At 37.5% G+C, this 17,611-nt stretch overlaps 2 long non-coding RNA genes across 2 annotated transcripts in view; one reads left to right on the forward strand and one right to left on the reverse strand.

The window, feature by feature from the left end:
* The window catches only part of LOC140138219 (uncharacterized), a 476,970-nt gene that overhangs the window by 149,061 nt on the left and 310,298 nt on the right, over positions 1–17,611 (forward strand). The window lies entirely within an intron of this gene.
* Positions 3,356–6,369, reverse strand: LOC140138213 (uncharacterized). Its single transcript, XR_011856972.1, has 2 exons — positions 6,008–6,369; positions 3,356–3,434 (listed from the first exon to the last, which is right to left on the reverse strand). It is a non-coding gene; the product is annotated as an uncharacterized lncRNA (long non-coding RNA).

Here is a 17,611-nt window from a genome sequence, read left to right on the forward strand (position 1 = left end):
TGCAGAGGGACGGTACAGTCGGCATCCATACGCGGGATGCAACCGGGTGTGGAGTCGTGGTGAGCTGCGCAGTGGTCACGCCTCGTTGTCGGTGCAGAGGGCTGATGCAGTCGGCATCCATATGCGGGAGTCAACCGGGTATGGAGTCGGAGGGCCGTGAACGGCGGTCATGTTTTTGACTAAAAATCACATTTTAGATCCAAAATCACATTTTGACCAAAATCAAATTTTGACCAAAATCAAATTTTGACCAAAAATCACATTTTGACCAAAAATCACATTTTGACCAAAATCACATTTTTGACCAAAAATCACGTTTTTGACCGAAAATCACGTTTTTGACCGAAAATCACGTTTTTGACCGAAAATCACATTTTGGACCAAAAATCATATTTTTGACCAAAATTAACATTTTTTACCAAAAATCACTTTTTTGACCATAAATCACATTTTTACCCCTGACCAAAATCACATATTTTGAAATAAAACACATTTTGACCAAAAATCACATTATTACCTAAAACACATTTTGTCAAAAATCTAATTTTTGTTTCAAGATGGCCACCACTGAGTAAACATGCAACTTTTTGGAATCTTCTTGGTATCCGATTTTGCTCATTTCTCACCTTTTCATATCAGTTTATCGTAATAGCCTCAATTTGATGATTTGACCTATTTTTACCCTTCAAATCCTAAATAGCTTTCCATAGATTTTAGGTGCAAAGTAAGCGTCGCGTTTTAGGCCATAAGTCGAGTTACCTTGAACTTTGAAATTTATATATCATCATCATATCAATTTTTCAACGTCGTCGTAGATCCTTCAAGTTGAGTTGCCCAGCAAACACAAACATTTTACAGATAACGTATTATTGTCGGTTTATATAAAGGGTATAAAACGTTTTAATAACGTTCTAAAAACACTTTTGAAAAATAGATGCACGATTTTAACATAATGTTATTAAAGAGTTGACAAAGCATTTTGTTTACCTTTATAATGCGAGTAATACAGCAATAAATACTAAACAATTCTGGTTTATTTTTTCAAGATGTGCCGCCATTTTTAAAATGGCCGCTGCCTTAACAACTGCCTGAAAACAACAACAACAAACACATGTACATACAGGACACCTCTTTCACCTTTTATTGGTATAAAATCAACCAGAAATATTATAGTGCTCTAGCTGTAGAACAATTTTGGGTATGAGGTAATCCATTATTTTTTTCAAGATGGTATAGCCAATTTCATAGTGGCTGCCGCCTTAGCTGGAAACACCAAACAAACCTGCATATTTATGTTCTAAAGATTCAAAACTAGAAACAGTTCTCTCAACAATTTTTGAATAATTTAAAATATGGGTTAAAAAGGATCAAAAATTGGGATATTTTAAGGTCCTTATCCAAAAAAATTTCAAGAGTTTGATAGTGTGTCATAAAAAAACATAGATATACAATTTCAATAGATTTTGAAATTCAGTGTAAGTTGTTATGATTTCATATTATAAAACATATTATCATACACATCGCAAATCCAAAATAAAATCAGCTCCGTCCTTTTGATTTTCAAGTTACTTTACATGTGTCATACTTTGATACAATTTGTATGAAAACGCATCCTAAACACTTATACCCCGTCTTCAACACTCTAAATGCTAACGTTTAGCTATTAAAGCGACATATAAGTAACAACATCATAGGACTTCTTCTGATGACGATGTGTGTCACACATCGACAATTCAAGGTTACTTGGATATTAATTTGTGCTGAAAGTCAGTTTAAACTTTTAGAAATTAGATATGTAAGCTTTTTATTTGTGATTTGTGATGTTTAGGAGTTGGTGTTGCCAAAAATACCAATCGTTTCGTGAAAATGTGGAAAACAATATTTCTTTTATTCCTAAGCACTTTAATGAGTCTCCGGCAATCATAATATCATGCCTTATAAATGTTAGAAAAATAATAATCAAGCCCGAATCACATGGTCGCCATGAGTTTGTTTTAGATAAAACCATGTGATTCGTGCTTGATAATTATTTTTCTTACATAGGGCATATTGTTGTGATAGGCGGGGCCTTCCTTTAAAAAGTGTGTATTTGTTTAAAAAGTGTTACGAGCTGGACATTTAGAACCTAAACACATTAGATTTGTGATGGTTCTCAAAAGAACTCGTTAATTTTCAAGAAGTATTTGATGTTAAAGTGTGAGGGTTATCCATAGGCCTATGTACTAGGAGGACACTTTAGAACTTGACCCTTTTGGAACCTTTTAAGAATGTACTGGATGCAAAGTGCCCATTATACTTGATGTTAATATACTTAATGTAAAAATCTTGAGTAAAAATCTCAAGTTTTTCTTCTTTTCACGTTACAACTAACTTAAAACTTCTGATACCATGTAAGGTATCTTTAACATAATTATGGTTTCTAAGTCCTGACTTTTGATACACTAACATATAACTAAACTGGAAATTGTTGATAGATTATATAACTGAATACTTCTATTTTTCTCATGGAAGAACTTCACAGAACTTTCTTAGACTGATATACAGATAGTGTGATCAATAGCTTTGGATTCTGCGTTTGCTTCTGCTTCTGCTTTGATACTCCTCAACGCTACATTTGTAACCAGACGAGGAGAACTCTGGAACCTAGAGTTAATGAGTGTATTTTTGAACTACAGTCAACAGTACCGGGGTGATCCCCTGCAATCCACCCTTCAATGTATTTAAAGGATCCTTGTCGTGCTCAGTTTTAGCTGAAGGAGATAAGCATCGAAAACGTCAACCCTACCAGTAGGCTTATATCGCATTGATGTCATCAATACCAATATTACTTGAAGAAAATCTAGACCAGAATCTGTATTTGCTTGCTTAGTTGTTCAACTTCTTTCTTTCTATGTCAAGACACATATCAAGGCAATAACGGCTGTTATCATGAAGCTGATGGGTTTGCACATTTTTGACCAAAACACTTTTTGAAGTTGGTCCGTTTCACAGTTCCTGGAATGTGAGGCGTGAGTACATTCCATCTGCGGGCTATATGGAATGAATAATGACTAACAACTTGAGTTAGATCTTGAACGGATGAGTAGTACATGTACGTGGCAGCAACTGCTTTACGATGGACCCAAAGGCAGAATTTGAAGGAGGGTCGATCTGTGATGTGAATGACCCGCCTCTGAGCTTTATTCAGTGTAGGAGTTGCTCCATGCCATGCCGTGTCAGTTTACTCCATCTTTGATGTGACCATGCTCTTGTATTAAAATTATAGCTTTCTGAATTGGCCAGTTCATCCAAAATCTTTGGCTGCATCTAAACTTTCTTAAGTTAAATGTCAATTTTTTTGATGCTTTATACATTGTACATTGTCATGGACTATAGTCTATTGCATGGCCAATCTTGTTTTGATTCCATTGTCACGTGGCACAACAACACGTCAGCTGTAACGACAAAAATAACAATTTCGGGATTATCATTTGAAAATACATTTATTTCCATAATTTACACATACAGAAACATTATATTTGACATAGACATGCAGTACGATTAATACGCTTAATGTAAGATAGGCATACTGAAGGTAGACCAGTTACTCCTGACTGTTTAGGGTCATTCTGCTGAACAATTCTTAGGGCAATTCTTCGGACCAAACAGAGGGAAATTGTAAAGTATTTTTGCTCTAGTTTCTTTACATGTTTAAACTAGAGCGATTACCGCACCATAGCTGAACCATGGGGCTTTGGCAGTATATTGTGGTACATGTATATATCAACCCTTTATGACCCCTTAATGACCTTAAATGAATTTTAAAATATTTTAAACATGTTTAGAATGTCATAAGGATCATTCAGGGACTGTCTTTTTGAATTAGCAGGAGAGCAATAAGTAGCTCTTCTGGAGCCTTGAAGGAGAGCTGTTTAGAGCATTTGCAATAGAATGTAAGGAGAGAATGGTCAACTTAGGAGAGCTAAAATCACTCTCCTATATCTGATTTAAGGAGAGCAGTAGAGAGCAATAATTGCTCTCACTCTCCTCAAAAGACAATCCCTGATCATTGCATTTAAATATCAGCTCAATTGGAGCATTTTTGAAAACATGACCTTTGACCCCCATTATGACCTTAAATGAATATTAAATTATTTTAAACATGTTTAGAATGTCAGAATGATCATTGCATTTAAATTTCAGCTCAATTGGAGACTTGACATTTGACCCCTTTATGACCCCTCAATGACCTTAAATGAATTTTAAAATATTTTAAACGTGTTTAGAATGTCATAAGGAGCATTGCATTTAAATGTCAGCTCAATTGGATTATTTTGAGAACTTGACCATTGACCCCTGTATTGACCCCTTAATGACCTTAAAATGAATTTTAAAATATCTTAAAGATCATTGCATTTAAATATCAGCTCAATTGGAGCATTTTTGAAAACTTGACATTTGACCCCTTTATGACCCCTTAATGACCTTAAATGAATATTAAAATATTTTAAACCTGTTTAGAATGTCATAAGGATCATTGCATATAAATTTCAGCTCAATTGGAGCATTTTCGGTTCAAATGACCTTTTTTGACCCCTGTGACTCCTTTATGACCTCTGATGTTAGGAAATATTTTTATTATATTCTTTACTCCTTCCTCTTTCATTTGACATCACTGGGGGTTCATGATTTGATTCATACCTTCGTGGCATTTAAAGTTATGTCCATTTCAGACCAAAAGGTTAGTTAGTAACCTAGTAACATACACTGTTATATAGGCTGATACCATTTCATGGTTCAGCAAAAAGCAAAAACAAAAACTGAGTTCGCTGAGCTGATTTAGGCTTTATACATTGAATGGCAAGACAGACTAATCGAAGAAAAATTCCAAACGTCTTTAGTTTCGGAACCGGGGTGCAAGAAAGAAAGAAAAAGAACTGACCAAAAACACTAATGACCTAGCACATGAGCATGACTAGACCTGTAGCCGAGAAAAAGAGATAGAGAAGCGACACTCTGTACAAACTGCCTATACCATGCTATACAGCAGTTGAAGACATGCAATTCGCAAGCGTCGTCGCCGGCCAAGTCTTACTACGAACGTGTAATGAGAAGATACCATAGAGTCCTACATAGAGATCTGAGGAAGAGACGGTCCGAATTGACCTAGTGACCTATAATTTATTAGAGAATCACATTTTTAGAGTATAAGTCCGCCCACCGCTGTCAATCATTCTAATGAACAAATGAAACAAGCTCTGGCATTCTGGCAATGACGTAATCCTAATTATAAATGAGAAAATCACATTGTACATGTAACTGTCTGCTGTACTTCATGTCTTCCAACAAGTGCCGGAGTGTCGCGGCCCTGCCTGTAGTCTAGGGGTTCACCTATGCTCCCAGCAGCACAATCCAAGCAAGACCTTGCTGCACGATATGACTAGTCCAGGGCTCGGCCTAGGGCCTAAGTTTGTTAATTATAAAATAAACATTTGCCACCCCCCCTCAAATGACAAAGGCCCAAAAAGTCTTCTTTTTTTAACCCCAAAAGTCCCCCTTTTTAACCCCAAAAATCTCCCCTTTTAACCCCTGAAGTCCCATTTGCGAGCGCATGCTTTCTTGGTCAAAAATGTCCAAATCCGCCCAGTCCAAAAAGGTCAAAATTTTGAAGAAAAAAAAGTCCATTTTTTTTTATTTTTTACCCCCCAATAAATCCAGACTACGGGCCTGATTGCCCCAGCAAATATTACAAACTGGCATGACTGGGTCTTCTACGAAATACAAGTCATGTCACAAGCATGTCAACTTCAAAGCACTGTTTCGTGTCTCTCGAATGGTGCATTCATGATTGTATATATACAGCATGCATGTCATGTGCAGCAGGCATGTAATTTTTAAACTGCTCAGTAAGCTTAACTATTTTAACATATCCTGATGATACAAAATGGAAAACCAAGTTAAAATATACATCCAGCAATGTGTCCAAAAGTCAAGTAGACCTTTAAAGAAAATTTAAATGTTTACTAACCTGTTTTATTTGCAAATTTAGGCCTCAAGTTTATGTACGTCATACGTACGCGTGCAACTCCTTTTGCTTGCTGCTGTACATTGGGCAATATCCACTCTGGAAAAGTGTTGGGCGAAAGCGATATCGTACTACTACAATTTTAATCCAAAAATATAATTTTCGAATTTCCAAACATATGGTGGATCTAGGATTAAAAACCTGTTTTTTAGGTCAAAATGCGACCAGAACTAACGAATATCCAAAAATTTGAAATTGTTTTTCAACATGTTTCAGATATAGCCTAGGCCGACTAGCCCTGAGACAAGATGATCCAGATCCAGATCCTACATCAAGTTCAAACAAACGGACACATTCAAGGCATTTGGCTGATGCGCCATCCCGCTCGCGGCAGTGGCATAAGTTTTGCACTCGCGTGTGCGTAGGCCTACCCATAAACACTTGTGAAGGCACGTGCGTAGGCCTACTCACAAACACTCGTGCACACGTGTACGTACCTGCAATAATTTGCAAATGCGCGTGCGTACCTGTAAACACTTGTGAACTCGCATGCGTACCCGTAATAACTTTTGCGTACCCATAAACACTTGCGAACTCGCATGCGTACCCGTAATAACTTTCGCGTACCCATAAACACTTGCGAACGCGCATGGGTACTCGAAAACACTTGAAAACTCGACTGCGTAACGCAATATCTTGTGCACGCACTCGCGTGCGTACCCGCAATAACTTTCGAACACAAGTGCGTACCCATAAACACTTGCGCATGCGCTTGCGTATTTGCAAACACTTGCGAACGTGCATGCGTACGCATAAACACTTGAGAGCGAGTGCATACACGTAAACAATTGCGAACGTGCGTGCGTAGGCCTACTCGCAAACACTTGGGAACGGGCATGCGTACCCGCAATAACCTGCGCACGCACGCGAGTACTCATAAACACTTGCAAACTCGCGTGCCTACCTGCAATATCTTGCCCGCACGAATGCGTGCCCATAAACACTTGCGAACGTGCGTTTGTACTTGCAAACACTTGTGTATGCACATGTGTACTTGCAAACACTTGCGAACGCGCGTGCGCACCCGCAATAACTTGCAAACACATGTGTGTAGGCCTACCCATAAAGACTTGAACATGCACATGCGTACCCATAAACACTTGCGCACGCGCGTGCGTATTCGCAAACACTTGTGAATGTGTGTACCGGCAATGTACGCAAGCGTACCCATGAACACCTGTAAACGTGAGTGCGTACTCGCAAACATTTGCGAACGCATGTGTGTACCGGCAATTTAACACTTGTGCACGCGTGTACGTACCGTACCCACCCACAATATCACAATATTTAGAGAGGTCGTGCCCACCGACCTCGATCTGCACCTACTGACGCCGCGGCGATACCCGGGCAATACCCCGGGGCGACATCACATGATCGGGTTAGTAAAATAGTTAGAAGATATGCGAAGTTCCAATAGGCCTATTAGGGACCACTCACAAACACTTGTTGGGGGGGGGGGGGTGATGCAAAAAAAATCATCGCCAAAGTTTTTCGCCTCCCCTTTCAGTTCTCAAAAAATTCAGGGCCGCCCTTTTTGACATGAAAATTATGAGTCAATCCCATAGAAAATCATATAAACTCAATTTTCCTGGGAAAATTTTAGTCATTTTTTCAAGGCCCCTGCCCTACCCATAAGAGGGTCAAAACTAAAGCCCCACCCCACCCTTTTGCATCAACCCCCCCACAAGTGTTCACAAGTGTTCACCATGTTGTAGGAATTCCCATAATTATCAACATCAGCCCGTCAATTGAGCGGCGACGGGGCCGTTTAGCATACCCCGTACCACCCGGTGTTTTCGGGTAAGTCATTGGAGGTAGTGCACGCCGTGCGCCACTTGAAGAAGGGAAACGGAAGTCCAGTTTAAATCGTTAGATCATGCGGCCTGGATATATAAAATGAAATTTGGGTAAAATCTCAATGCTGTCGACCTTTAAACATGTCAATATACTAGGCAAAGGCATATTTCGTCCTAATAATATTTTATGTAAGGTCATTAAGTTGTGCATTGAAACATTGGTTGAAATCAGGTTGAAATTTCAACGTTGTATCAACGTTGAAGTTTCAACCTGATTTCAACCTCCTTAATTTTTGCATTGAAAGTTGGTTGAAACATGGTTGAAATCAGGTTGAAATTTCAACGTTGTATCGACGTTGAAATTTCAACCTGATTTCAACCAATCTCTAGGTTGAAATCGGGTTGAAATCAGGTTAGGTTAGATTTCGACGTTGTATCAACGTTGATACAACGTCGAAATCCTAACCTGTGCCCACTGGGAGATCAAGCAGCAGGGACCTTCATTGAACCGAGACACAGGATTGGAACTAGATTCTGTGTGGGACAACCTGATCAAACCAAGCGGCACCAGGGGCAGGAAACTACGGTGACGTCATCAAGTGTGATGTCACCTGATCAGGTTGGTCCTTAGCCGTTTCCAAGAAAACATCAGAGCTAAGAACATCGGCTGATGACGAGGAAGTTCCTCGAAAGCGCTCCCGGTAAGCGAAATAAACAAGTAGTGTTGAAGTCTAAATTAATAATTTTCATTGTTATTACCACTACGTATGAATCTGCAATTCTATATTATCAACATTGTTGGGAAGAAAATTAACATTTAACAAAACTATTTGACAACTAACAGTAAAATTAGGACATTTAGATTTTCATCACATACACTGTACTGGTGTTGTATGTTAATGTAACATAATCAAAAAATGCCGAAACTTGATCGAGATTAAATCACGACTCGGCTAGGGCAAATTCCCTTATTTTACCTCACTAAAAGTTTATAGTGACTCGACTCAACTTAACCCCTTGCCCCAAATTAAGGCCCTGCTCCGGAGGGTACAAAAACAGTCAGGTTCGACATTATTGACGACAAGTCAGAAAAGAAGTGGATGCGAAAGGCTATAGGGTTGTCATGACATTCCATACCAAGTGGGCGGACGCTGTCGATCGAACGGACTTGGAACTATACTTTGTTCGGCTTACAATTGGGAAAGAGTCGTAACACCGTGGATTTGTATAAATGCATTACAATGGCGTGCGCAGCACTGACGCTAGTTACGTTTTGCGTAATTCATTACTGGCGCTTATGTGAATTTACACCAGCATAAGTTGGGACTTTGACGCGCGCAGTCATGGCATGTATGATCGACAATTATAAAGCGAATCGTTCTTTGCGAATGACAGCTCTTGAACATTCTTTTTGAGCGTTCGTAACAAACGATACTTATGTTCCCTCAAGTTCTTCGCAGTACAATAACCATTGCGTATAACCTATCAAAATCAATTCAATCAAATGTGAATTGATAAAGAATGACCATAATCGGTGATGACTTTCCAAGAATTTCTGCACAAATAATAATTGTATTAAATCTCTATGACACTGACTATTAAAATAAAAGGACTTTTTTATTTGCTTTTCTTTGTTTATTTTTTTCAAATGTATCAAATTTGTCATTGCATGCTAGCTCAAACACGATCCACTTAATCCACATCCAAAAATTGAGAAAGACTTTCCAAACAAATAGATGGATCTAGAGATAGAGACGTGATGGAGGTAGGAAATGCTTGCTAATTGAACATGTGCGGATACCTGTATTGCTATATTATGATAAAATCTTCTGCAGTATTAAATAGCAAGTTTTGATTGATTTTTACTATTAACCTTGAATTGAAATTTTAGCTCTTTTTGATTTTCTCAAAAGGATTAATATTTTAAAATTCAAACCTACAGAAGACGACAACCAGCTCCATTATCAGCTTAAATGATTTGGTCATAGACGTCTGTGCTTTTACGGCCAATTGAATAACACTTTACAATCAAATGTATCCCTATTGACCGTGAAGACCCATGGCTTTTTACTGTCAGTTTCATTTCATTTGATCTTCCTAGCTGTTAATTATTAACAACAATGTGATAGGTGTCCGCTCTAGAAAGTAGCATTTTTTGTCTTTGTATAAGCAAGAGAGAAGCGTCTGTGGGGCAAGGGATATAGCTCCCTTTAGTCGAATTCATAACTGTTATTTTTATTATTTATATGTTTTTAACACAATTCGTCGCCTGTATTCCATAGTGGCGTATAGTGGGGCGCCGCGAATAAACAACTTTGCGAGAAAATCGGGTTTGAAGAAATGCCAATTTAAAATCGAGTTGTGTAAATCAGACATTCATTATACTTTGTAAATGATGTGGAATTTCTGCAGTAAACTAAATAAATTTTATTCTTATATAATTTTCAAAATAAATAAATACATAATATTGCTGGCAAACTAAAAACAAAAAGCACACAACCATACGTCACTATGGAAAACACGCAAAACGCAATACCCTAACCTTACGCCACCTCGGTCGCCGTGTAATCCCTATGGCGTTACTTTTCGTCGGCTTCATTTCATAGTGGCGTATAGGTCCGTAACGTCACTATGACATGTAGAGAGTTGTACGCCACTATGACATACAATGTTTTTTTTTCATTTTTGCCGATATTTCATAATTATAAAATGTGTATAAAAAGTGGCGTATGGTCGATACGCCACTATAGAAAACACAAAATTTCACTATACGCCATATGTATTTAATTAATTACTAATTAATTAGCTAATTTTGACTGAGGAGACTTAGAAAAATGAAAGAGAACATCATTAAAAACATATCTGCCAATTTTCAAAAAAATTGGCATCTGAAATACGTAAAAAGCACTTGCCCGGATCGGTTCAACGAATGCTACACAACTTGTCGATTCGGATTTCAGTCAGTATCAGCTTTCTACGATATTGTGTGACCTTTCAGGTAAAGAACGGAGTTTCTATAAGTAAATTACATAACATGTACCGGCTTTTTATTTGGCGTGTGCTTTTGAAAAAGTTTTAAAAGTAGAAATACAGTAGACTCATTTCTTCGTGGTTTACATGTATTCGTAACGACTAAAAAACCTACCGTTGGCGCAACTTTTTTTTTATTAATCATGCTCCAAAGTAAATAGAACGGAATTATGCTTACTGAGCCATATTTTGTAACACGGACTATGAAGGCGTTGTTTCAACTCCCTACCCTAATTTTCTGTTATAAACGTCATAGACCATTATATTTGGTACCAGCGCATAGCTAAGAGTCTCTTCTATTCAGTGATACCAAAGTAAGTACAAACATGCCCCACATAATGTCGCTATGACGTGATAATGTGAGCACGCCCATGCAAATTTGGAATATTCTGGCTGTGTACAAAGGTATGGGCTAAATTTGATGTTGGCTCAAGATTCCACGAACATGCGATTTTCATTGAATTTTCTCCTAAAAAATAAAAGGCAATGACTATTTTAACCTAACTGACAAGTAAAAGGTCAGTAGCTCTTGGAATAATTTGGAAGAGCAAAATGAAAATCACGGATTTTACTGTAGAAAGCAACGGTGGAAATCACCAACCCCCCTATGGTAATTTTTGATGGCCGGTCCTACCCCGAGTAAAGTGCTGGGGTCTACGATTAGCGTAGGTCCTCTTTTTTATGACGGATAAAAATTTTAAGGTACAATCTTGGTATTAAACCAATAAGGGAGCGCGCTTTCCCAGTACAACAAAAGCACTTATTGGCTAAAACCAAGTTTATCCTGATCAAATCCCTTTAGCCGTAGCCATTAATGTAGGCAGAACAGCCAGTCTAATCATAATACCAATTTCTGAGTCCTGACAATTTATTGTCCCATTTTAAAGCGTTTTTTTATTATAGATTCTCAATCTTTTTTGTTTAAAATGTTATTTTGTTTGACAGTGACATTTGGAATTTGAATGATGAATGCAAGCAGCTATTGCATATATTACACTTACAGGTTGTATTGCACTTAGTAAGCAACTTAAAGACCCATCAAGTTGACCAGACAAACTTACAAGGGCATCTCTATTAAGTAGGCTTAAAATATAAGCAAGTCAATGTTCACCTCTATACCACCAAACTTCACACAGCTCCCAACTTAATGTGTTTTCCAGATATTTGCAGCGGCCTTTAAGTATCTTCACGTCAGCTTACGTGCTATTACTGTAGCTGATATGTACAAGTAAGTGGCGGGCTAATGGCTTGACTTCTTATTAAATAAACGATTCATTTGATTAGACCAATGGGACAATATTGTAAAGCTGCATATAAAGTATTATATGAGTGTGTTGACGTCTGATGAGAGGCTAGATAACAATTTACTAGATTTGTCTAAAATGTGTTTCAGCAAAACAAATTCAACTAACCCTAAATTTTCGATTTTCTTCATCAGAAGTCTTATGATTTTGCGTTGAACTTGCCCTCTTGTTGACCATTGGCGAATTTTGGTTGAATGAGATCGTTGTATAAGGGTGGCTCAGTGGCGGCGCCAAGAATTTTTTCGGGGGGTATTTGAGGAATTGGGGTAAAAAAACTACACAAAATTGCCGCAAAAAGATTTTTTTGGTAATTTGGGGCTTTTTACCTTTAAAATGGGGGGGGGAGGCATTTTACTGTAGAAACCTTCAATGTATTTCATCCCCATGGTAAATGTTGATAGTCCGCCTTTTAAGGTGGACTGTCATAAAATATGCTAATGAGCGCATAAGATGGATCGTCTACGATTAGCTAAAGTCATTTGGGTGTAAAAATAGCAGATTTTTTACACCCCAAATTTCACACGACAAAGTTAAATATTAAGCCCGCCAAATCAGTTATTCTGGGGTGAACCAAACCTGCCTGGTTATCAAATTAATCAGTGACAATGTTATTTATGAATTTAACAGTATGCTAATTGATGTTTTAATGTTATTGCATCAATTAGCACCTGTCAAAATCAGAGATAACTTTGTTACTGATTAATTTGATAACCAGGCAGGTTTGGTTCAGCCCAGAAGAACGACTCTGGCGGGGCTTCCTCTTAAGGCTTTAAACTCTCACTTCAAAAAACCTCACAGTAATAAATATACAAAACTCTGCCACCTTTAAAAGTTTTGTTAGAAATACATCCGAAACTTTATTCAAGACCACGTATAACCAAGGTGTGTTGTTATTATAACAACGGATAATTACATGGTGGCCAGATAGTATTTTGAAACTCAACAAATTATCAATTCTACTTTGATGGCAATGTTAGTAAAAATAATATACCTGATACTTATAGTATGTTATAAGTAGCTTTCAAAACACCTGTCTGGGAATTTACTTCATGTGAAGGAAATGTGGTAGTGTTGAACGAATGACCGCGGTAAATAAAGCATTTCCTTAATATATGGTTAATATAAAGTTTTAAAACAATAAAAGACTAGTGGCAAATGGTGGTCATAGACCACAAACCTAGCTGGGCGCGTTGGTGTTGTGGATGTATGTTAACCCTGCAAGATGTTCCAAAATGTTCCCCTGGTCATGATGTTTGTTGCCACCAAGTTTGAGTCCCGTACTCCTTACAGATGTCCAGATAGTGCCATTTTAATATTTGACCCACATGACCTTTGACCTGACCCCCGAAAATGTTCCAAAAATTTTCCAGATAATGAAATTATAAGATTTGACCCCAAATAACTTTTGACCTGACCCTTACATGTGTTCCAAAATGTTTGTTGACACCGAGTTTTAGCCTCGTAACCCCTACAGATGTTCAGAAAATGCATTTGTAAAATTTGACCTCTGCATGACCTTTGAGTTTGAGCCCCATACCCCTACAGATGTCCAGATAATGCAATTGGACCTTGATAACCGTTGACCCCAAATCTGTGTACAAGTTAGAGGCACTGGGTAAATCCAATGCATATGTGCAAGTGGCGTCATTGTGCAATATAATTTGTGGCAGAAGAAACATTTTGAAGGTATTTGGTAATATACCGGAAATGCCTCTTTAATGACCTTTGACTCCAAATTCGTTTATATCCTATGGGTACTGGATATAGCCGATACATGTGTGCAAGTTACGTAAAAAGCAGAATCGGATAGCATTATAGTACCTAGGTGGGGGTGTAAACTCCCCACCTAGGTAATAATATCTGAATGATAATTATAAACTTACTAAGCCCAGCACATTTTATTTTGATCGTTTTAAAAGTAAAATTAACTGAATGCGGCAACAAACCTGGAGTTTTTTACCTTCAGAAGTTGCATTTTGACCCAGTGAGCCGGCAGATAACACGATGAAAATTACAATGGGTATTGAGATGATGAACAGTAGTCGTGGTAGCAGGATCAAAAGCTGGAGAAGGAAGAAAAACTAGATAAAGTGGAATGCTTAAACATCACATTGTTTAACCATTTAATGGATTGAATCAAACCCAGTTCACTGACAGATATACAAACATAAACCTTTCATTAATGCGGACGCTGTTTCTATTTTTCTTCTTAAAATACTATGTGAAATAATAGCGGTCCAGTAAGTAATTCTGTTGTTGTTGTAAATGATCACCCAATCATAATTACGTTTTATCAAGTTGGTCACTCTTGTTTTGTTGATCTAAGCAATACAATGTCAAGCGCACGTTCTAAATCTAATAAGTCAAATTTATAACGGAATGCGTGACCATGAATACATATAATTTATAATACATTGGCTTTTTTCTTTTGAATCAGCGCAGTTAATATTCTGTTTCTCTCCATATTTTTTTTTTTTTAGAATCTGTCAAATCGGTTGTCAGCCTATAATATTTAGACTGTTACTATTGTTCGTTCCACATCCATTTAACCTATAAACTTGTCAGGTGTTGTTATTAACTAAGTGGATGTCTGCTCTCAAAAATATGTAGTAATATGTACTCTCCAAAATTGAGGTTTCTTGCTAAAAGCAACGCTCAAACGTTCAAATTATTCGGAGCCAACATAATACTAAAATAATATCTGGACCATTTGTCAACTTTGTGTTATCTGCTTTGTAAGTAGTTTTATGTCAATTTTCAACTTTCAGAAGCACATATCATTTCCCTTATAGCACACTTACATACATAACATAACAACATAACAGAAAATGTTGGTGCGCTGTTCCTTATGACAAGCTCGTAGCGCTTACAAAGTAAAAATAAAAACATCTTAAAGTACACAAACAAAAGCCATAAATAAATAATGTTATGGAGTACAAACCTTAAATTTACATAATACAAGGCATAAAATAACACAGGTCAACTAAGGAAATCAACGGAAACATATCATGGAAAAAGATAGGTCTTAATCGACTTTTTAAAACTCGCGATAGAAGAGGATTGTCTTATAGTGATGGGAAGTTTATTCCATTCCCGTGAAGCACATAGAGTAAATGTCCTGTCGCTTGCTCTAAGGTGAGCCTTGGGGTAATCCAAACGAAGAAAATCATTGACGGATCTGAGATTACGGGTTGGATGATAAATATGGAGACAAGTGTTCAGATAATCTGGTGCTAAGTGGTTTAGAGTCTTGTAGACGTAGAGAAGCAGTTTGTAAATAATACGCTGTTGGACAGGAAGCCAATGAAGAGCAGATAGCAGTGGTTGCGAATCGTGCTTGCGAGGTACATTAAAAACAAGTCGAGCTGCCCAGTTTTGTAGACGTTGAAGACGAAGGACATGTTTATGTGGAATTGAAGACAAGAGACCATTACAGTAATCCAAACGGGACAAAACAAGTGAGCGAGCAGCATGATTACAAGTATCTTCATCAATATATTTTCGTATTCTAGTTAAATTACGTAGATGAAATGTAGTTGTCTTGCATAAATTAGTGATGTGCGTTGTCATAGACATATTTGTATCAAAAAATGAACCAAGATTACAAACTGACTCGGATGGCAAGATGGTTGAATCTTCAATTTTGAGTGCAACATTGTTGATAAAGCGTGAGTTATGAGGAGACGATGCAATGAAAAATTCAGTTTTATCATTGTTGAGTTGTAATTTGTTTTGGATCATCCAAGTTTTGATTTGATAAATACAGTTTTGAAGTTTTGCGATAGCTTTGTCTAATTCACCAGGTATCTTAGGATTACAGGAGACATAGAGTTGGGTGTCATCAGCGTAGACATGGTAGGACACGTCGTGTTTACGAGCGATATTGCCGACAGGTAATGTGTATATTGTGTAGCCAATAGGCCCAACAATTGAACCTTATGGTAGTCCAAATGTTGCAGTTACTGGTTGTGAAAGTTCACCTGCTACATCAACGCGAATGGACCATCCAGTGAGGTAGGACTCAAACCATTTGAGAGCAACACCTTTGACACCGAGGCGATTTGAAAGACGTGAAAGTAATATTCCATGGTCGATGGTGTCAAAGGCGGCAGAAAGGTCGAGAAGCACCAATAATACAACTTGGTTCGAATCCAACGCAAACATGATGTAATTTTTTACCTTTATCAAAGCAGATTCTGTGCAAGAATGTGATCTGTAGGCTGATTGGAAGGGATCAGCAAGGTTGTACAAGTTCATATGATCGGTTAATCGTGAACATGCTATCTTTTCAATAATTTTTCCAATGAATGTCAAGTTGGCAACAGGCCGGTAGTTCTTAAGGACATTCCTGTTGAGTGATGGCTTCTTCAACAGTGGTTTGATTATAGCATGTCTTGCTGCATTAGGAAAAGTACCAGTGGAAAGCGATGAGTTTATAATGTTGGTGATCAGAGTAAGAAGATGTCCGTTGCTCAATAGTTCTTTTAAAAACCATGTTGGAATTGGGTCAAGTCTGCTAGTTTTGCTAGGAGATTTGCCAATAAACATTCTAACTTCCTCTTCGGTGGCAGGTCTGAGCGTTGAAAGTGCATGAAAATCGGAATGATTATCAGCAAAAGTCACATGATTAATTGTAGTACTTGTAGTAGTAACATTACTATCCAGATTTGAGCGGATTTTCACAATTTTGGAGACGAAGAAATTTGAAAATTGATTGCTAAGAAGACTTGGTGAATCATGAATAGGTAGTACTTGTGAAGTTTTGTTCAGAAGTGTATTGATTGTGCGAAAAGCATCCTTGGTTGTACACATACTTAATTTATCCTTGAAATATTTCTGCTTAATATCAGTTAAGTACTTAACATAGTTTTTAGCCTTAGTATATTCTTGTCGATCTGCAGATAGTTGAGATTTTCTCCATTTTCTTTCAGCTTGGCGTTTTACTTGACGAGCATTGTGTATATCCTGATTATAATATGGCATTCTGTGTTTGACACGGCGAGTTTTGGTGACAGATGGTGCGTGCTTGTCAAGAAGAGACATTGTTCCATTATTGTAAAATTCCAGAAGATCATTTGTATCATGATTCTTTGAATCAGGACAACTAAGAAATTCAGTTAAATCATCATCAAAAGAGTTCTATCAATATTTTTGTAGTCTCTGGTAGAAGATTTGATATAAATTGGAGGTGGCTTAGGTGTATCAATTATCAGATTAATTCCACGATGATCAGACAGTTTGGAGTATTGAGTAGAAATACAATCATCAATAATTGGATCCAAGTAATGATCAGACAATAAAGTGTCATCAGTAGTACAATTCTTAATAATTGGATCATTAGATTGAGTGAAGACTAAATCAATAGTATGACCAGACTTGTGAGTGGGTCCATGAACATGTTGAATAAAATCAGCAGA

The sequence above is a fragment of the Amphiura filiformis genome, chromosome 17 (assembly GCF_039555335.1).
Source record: "Amphiura filiformis chromosome 17, Afil_fr2py, whole genome shotgun sequence".
Taxonomy (NCBI): domain Eukaryota; kingdom Metazoa; phylum Echinodermata; class Ophiuroidea; order Amphilepidida; family Amphiuridae; genus Amphiura; species Amphiura filiformis.